The sequence below is a fragment of the Lytechinus pictus genome, chromosome 15 (assembly GCF_037042905.1).
Source record: "Lytechinus pictus isolate F3 Inbred chromosome 15, Lp3.0, whole genome shotgun sequence".
Taxonomy (NCBI): Eukaryota; Metazoa; Echinodermata; class Echinoidea; order Temnopleuroida; family Toxopneustidae; genus Lytechinus; species Lytechinus pictus.
Genome location: NC_087259.1, coordinates 13,096,969 through 13,103,843, shown reverse-complemented (window position 1 = coordinate 13,103,843; position 6,875 = coordinate 13,096,969).

Genomic DNA, 6,875 nt, shown 5'->3' with positions numbered 1-6,875 from the left:
ATCACGACTTTGACTTTTCGTGAGGTGGGGGGGGGGGGGGTGAGAAAGAAAAGAAAACATTTTTGGCGATGTAAGATCCGGGAGTGGTTAAAGGGTAAAAAAAAGTATTGAAATTTTATTCGATATTTGATATTTGACTTTTCGACAAAAAATATAGCCTGAATGAACTGAGTTTCTAATATTGAATATGCCAAAACACTCGATTATTAATCAATTGAAAGTATGTTGAAAAATAACGAAGTTATACCAGTTTATGTCTTCCTAGTAGTTTTATAAGTATGTTATTATTTCGTTCAACTTTCAATGTGTAATAGTTATTATGCTATGAATGAACTTATGTCATCATTATTACAATGTCTTCCAGAATGTTAAGAATGGATTATTTGTCAATGCTGTATCATACTATATTTTGCAAGATAAATGTTTACATGCAATTATCGGATAAAAAATAAGAAATCATCAATATTTCATAAGATTGAATAAAAAAGGAAAATTGGTCTTGGCATCATCAGCGACCCATTTCATATCAATGTTGTTTTTAAGTTTAAAAACAAGATGAATGTTTTAATTGTGCCTTTGTTTATTAAAAACATTATTAGTAAAAAGGCAAACAAAAAAAAATATTTCAATATATCCACATTCTCCTATTCATAGAAATATAACAGTCAAAGTGTAAAATAGCGGCAAATTCAGAATTCTATTTTCTGTGCTGGGGAGCAGTTTTTCCTTTGCTATTGGCAATGTATTATACCTCCTTGTTCGAAATGAATTTTTTTCATTTTGTCATTAGTTGAATGAATGACATACTTTTGAAAAATCGATACCTGACTTGCGTTCAATATATTTATCCATATGCATATACATATTTTTTTGTTTGAGTAGAGCATTATTTTTCATTCTACCACACAAGAGAATTTATATTTGTTTGATTGTTTGTTTGTATTTATTTTTACATAAAACAAATAAAAAATACATGTTCAAAGTTAATAAATCGTATTGATCATAGAAAATATGGCGGATGGCCCATTTTAGTGCGTATTTACTATAGTAAATACGCCTGCTCTCCGGGATCCATGATAACTGTATAAAAACATTTAAAAAAAACATAATTAAAATAAATATACTCAATACTTAATCGAATACATAACAAAAAAAGAAAAGTATATCATTGAATATAGGTTCCATCTGTGGTGGATTCAAGGTCAGATGTTAGTATTGAATAGGATGGGTGTGATTTTTTTATTACTTTGTTTGCCGAGATGATGCAACATTGTTGTGCAGATTATTAGAGTGTGACAGAATGCGACGTCAGATATGAGGAGTTAGGTCCGCTGTTGCATGCATCATGGACCTATTACAAAGTCCATGCATGCATGCAGAGGCCTGGCCATTACGGGCATGGTGCGTGGAGAGGGTATATATAAAAATAGTATATTTGAGACATTTTTTTAATGATCGATTAAAACGTGACAAAATACTTTTAGGGCATTGTGGGATCGATCGAAGAAAGATTATTTGTTTAGAGTCCCAGGGGCGGATCCAGCCTTCGCCAATAGGGGGGCCCGGAATTTTTTTTCAGCCATATTTTCGGGCCCCGATCGGCCGCTCGATGATGATTTTTGGTTTCTTTGAAGGGGTGGTCCTAATAGTCACTTCTTAGCTTTATTCTTATAAATGAACATAAATATATAATATCATAATGGTTATATATATAATGCAAGCGCGAAGCGCGAGCAAATTTTTTCTGGGGAAATCTTATGTATTTTTTCCTAAAATTTGAACATTCTGGGCAATGTTTGTTATCCTGAAAAAGATGTGTATGCAACTAATACTACGAACGCGAAGCGCGAGCAGAAATGAACTGATGGAAAAGGTACCCGTTAAAGACTGCCTGCAGTTAGCCATGAAGACGTTACATATTTTCAAAATCAAATACTGCGAGCGCGAAACGCGAGCTGAAATTTTTTGACATTTTTACCTAAAGAATGGAAATTCTAAGCACTTTTTGTAACTTAAACAGAATAAGTACGAAACCAAACAATTGATGCGAGCGCGAAGCGCGAGCGGAAAATTTCGAGATTTTGACCTACTGAACAAGACACTCTATTCATGTTTTGTAAATCATGAAAAGGATGAGTAATTGGGGATCTTCCTTACATTAATAATGCGAGCGCAAAGCGCGAGCAGAAATATTTATATATGTTTTGAGCTGATCGAAAAGATACCTATTAATGACTGCTTGAACTTAGACATGAAGACGTTATATATTTCAACAATCAAATAATGCGAGCTCGAAGCGCGAGCTGAAGATTTTTGACATTTCTACCTAAAGAATGGAAACATTTTAATCAATTGTTGTAATGGTGACCAGGATAGCTATATAACTAAACAAGTGATAATTTGATGTGAGCGCGAAGCGCGAGCGGAATTTTTTTTCTCGAGATTTAGACCTAAAAACGGGACGCTCTATTCACGTTTTGTAAATCATGAAAAGAATGAGTAATAGGGAATCTTCGTACATTAATAATGCGAGCACAAAGCGCGAGCAGAAAATTTTTGATATTGTGATCTGAAACTGGAAAATTATTTAAACTCAGAGAACAAGTTGAGTATCTGTATAAACATACGCGCGCATGTTTCATATATAGACCTAGAATCTAGGCATTCTAAATAATCTTTTATCATGAAATCAAAGCGAGCGCGAAGCGCGAGGTTAAACTATTCGAAATTCCGATCTGAAAAAAAAGAGTTTTCACATAGGACCGGGACATCCTTAGGATATGTCATCTTATGAAAATAATGACTGTCTTCCTATTCATCTTGCTAAGCGCGAGATGAAACAAAAAGGGACAATTTAATTATTAAATTAATATCTTACTCATTAATGCCTAATGAGGGCGCGAAATCTGATGATATTATGGCCTGAAAACTGGACATTTCAAGCACTTTTGTAATTATAAATAGGATGCATCAGTTAATATATTTAAAATTGCGAGCCTAAATTTTTTATACACTGTCATGAAAAAGGGGATTGTAAGTAGTTTGTTGTATAATCAATATTGAGACATACATAACTCGCCAATCAAAATGCGAGCATGCAGCACTAGCTGATACGTTTTTAAAATCAGACCTGAAAAGGGATATTTTGAAAATTTTATGGAATACACGAAAATAAAAGGTACCTGATAAATCAAAATTTGCGAGCGCGCAGCGCGAGCAGAAAATTTTAATAATCAGACCATAAAACTGACATTTTTACAGAGCACTTTTTTAAAATCAATTTGTAAATCACACAAAATAATGAAAGTTCGATTTCCGAGATGAAATATGTTTTGTATATTGACTTCCAAACTTGATATTTAAACTCCATATTGAACAAGATATGAAAATCACCTAACAGGCGATGCAAGCGCAAAGCGCGAGCGAAAATTTTATATAGTGACATGAAAGATTCTTTTTATTTTCCAAGTCTTCCCCTCATCTTATTTTATTCACTCGTCTTCCACTTCTTTTTTCTCCTCTCTTTTTCCTCCTTTTTTCCCTTTTTTTTCTTTCTTTCCCTTTTTCCTTTTTTTTGATCCGCCAATAGGGGGGGGGGGGCGGGCCCCTCGGGCCTCCCCCCTGGATCCGCCTATGGAGTCCTTTTTGAAAAGTTCATTATTCGAGAATAGCGTCCAGCTTGTAATGGCAATGCCCTCCTCATAAACTTCATTAGCTGCGTTCTATCAACACTTGAAGAGTTTTATTCCAAAAGGGGCTAAATCCACTATTGAGAAAAAAATTGACTTTTTGATAGAAATATATATATTTTACACTTGGGAATCAATGCAACATATTGCATTTGAATTTTTTTGAAAGGTTGGTAAAAGTTTATTACAAATTTGAGTTTTGTTCCAAAAGGAGCTAAATCCAAAACAGTTTGGTTCCAAAATGAGCTAAACCACTAGACGGATATTTAAAATTGGTTATTTTCCTATGTTACATAAAGTTATGCATTTAATTTTTAGGTACGTGTTGTGGATAAAGTTCACACCATCAGTGCAAATTTTGATGAAAATAACAGAATTTTACAATTTTAATGAATATTTTTGGACTTAGGTCCTTTTCGAATTAGATATCAAAAAGTCATCGTCCTTAGAAAAGATGACAAAAATCGTGTTTTTTTTTGTAATTTTCAATGGATAAATATCAGAAAAGATGTGAAATGTACATGCTAGCCATATTTATGTGTTTTGTGTTCAATTTCCAATATGAAACATGTTTAAATTGGCAAAAATTGACAATTTACTACGGTTTTGTTCCAAAAGGAGCTAAATCCATGAAAAATTGAATTAAAAAATTCTTTAGACATTAATAATGAATGCTTGATTGTTGACAACATGATTTAATTAATCCAAGATGATAGTCCATATATATCCAAATAAAACAGCAGTGGCTAAGGGAAAGTGGTGAATAAAAAATATATTTACAGAAAAATACCCCCAAAAAGGTGGATTTAGCCTCTTTTGGAACAAAACTCTTCACTTTTGAAAAGCATAATACAGGATATTCATTTCAAAAACTGCCAGCGCGTTCAAGTGATTTCCGCTTGTCATAAACATATTTTCTAAAACGCAAATATTAAACGCTGAACTTAATGGTTAGATTTTATATGTGGGAGATTTTGCAGATAATTAATTTATATTAACATGATGTCAATGCAGTATACTGATCAGTGGTTTATAAGGATGGCGTAACTTTGTGGAGGTTTTCACAAAATTAAGTTCTGACCCCTTACAATGTCGAAGATTTCAAGATAAAACCCCGAAAATATTACTTTCTTATGCATTTTACATGCTTAGCAAGAAGTAAAAAATATTGTTTTTTCTCCATCGCCTACAGAGTCAACTTCACTGTATTCATGATTATTGCAGAAATTAAGCTACCGATTAGCTTAAAAATCTCGGGTGATTTGAAGGTATGGTCCAGGTTGTAAATATTTATATCTCAATAAATAGAGTAAAATTCATAAAGCAAAATGCTGAAAATTTGTTCAAAATCGGATAACAAGTAACAAAGTTATTTAATTTTTAAGATTTGCATTATTCCGGTGAACAGTTCTAGGCATGTCTTTATGAATATTCATTAGGTGGGCTGATGATGTCATATCCCCACTCGTTCTTTTGTATTTTATTATATGAAATTAGGTTTATTAAAAAAAATTATACCAAGAACTAAAACAATTGGATTGACAACTGATTAAGTGCGTTAGTTATTTATTGTCACAACTTATTTCATCATAATGGAGACACATCATTTACACATGTATGAAAACTGAAACATTTATGATTTGATGTAATAACTTATGAAAAAGTAAAGTGGGGATGTGACATCATCAGCCCACCTAATGAATATTCATGACGATGTGCATATAACCGTTTTCACAAAATATTGATAAAGTTTAAAATTCAATAACATCGTTATTCTTTATCCGATTTTGATCAAATTTTCAGCATTTTGCTCTGTGAATTTTATATTTTATCTATTTAGATATAAATATTTTCAGCCCGGACCATCCCTTTAAGGTTTTCTTTTACTATATACCATTACAGCATTACCTGCAAGAGAGAAAAAAAATTGTTTAGAACCTGAAATTCTTTATGCGACAGTTTATAAACAGGCCAGTGGTTACAAGACTCTTATGGTATTCATGGATTGTCATGTTATGTAATCGATGAAAAACTGAAATAGAAAACCCAAGGTTTTTGAGAAAAAAAATCCTCATATTAGCTCTACTGCTGAGTAAATTCCACGCGTGTTTGCATGCAGACTGTGGGAAGAGAAAACCTATTGACAGATAGATCCTTTAAGTCTGAAAGCACGTACATTCAAACAATAACGGCTGATGGGTTCTCAAACCAATTATTGATTGTACTTATCACAAATCAATTCATCTGCCAAAAACCGCCCTGGAAATTCCGATGCAACGGCGTTCTAAATAAACGGGGAATTCCCTTTTGTAAAGCCGCGTCAGTGACATAACGACCTGGTATTTGAGGGTATTTGAGGACCCCAAACCACGGAAATAAAAGGAATTTCCGTGCCCGAGACCAGCAACACCATGATTGATGCTGATGAGTAGGGCCATCCTCCCGTTTTCATTTGTCAATTTCACATGTATCATTTTATATGTATTGTTATTAGTTTTTTTATGGAAATAAATTCAATTCAATAACCGAAAGAGGCGTTGGGTGGGAACTTGATTTTTTAAAGGTTAAATTCATACCCAACAAGAAGTTGATAGGAATAAAAAGAGAAAAATCAAACAAGCATTAACAATGAAAATTTCTTCAAAATCGGGTGTAAACTACGGTCAACTATAATTTGTGCAAACCCCATTTTTATGCAAATGAGATGAATATACAATGTTATTTTTTTTTTCAGATTTAACAATAGGAGACACGCCATTATTATTATCTTCCATGTTACAACATGATGGTAATTTCACATTTCCAGTGAGATATCAAACTTTGTTTCACATTTCAATGAGAGTAACCGCCCTTTCACACGGTAAAAAAAAATCGTAATTTGAATGGTGATTCCAGTGAAAAATAAGGCTAATGACGAATATTTAGCACGTGTGAAACCATACTAGAATCACGATCACAAATTCTACTCCGGAGGTGAATTCCACTTAAGTTTCACTCAAATTACGGTACGAATTTTTCGTGTGAAAGGTCCGATGATTCTAAAGACGAATTGCAAATCATCATGATGATTCAAGATTCACGTGTGGAAAGGCCCTTAATAAAATACAAAAGAAATAAAGAGTGGATTACGGTATCGGTTCCTTCATATCTATACCAACAAGGGACCCTTCTTACAAAGAGTTACGA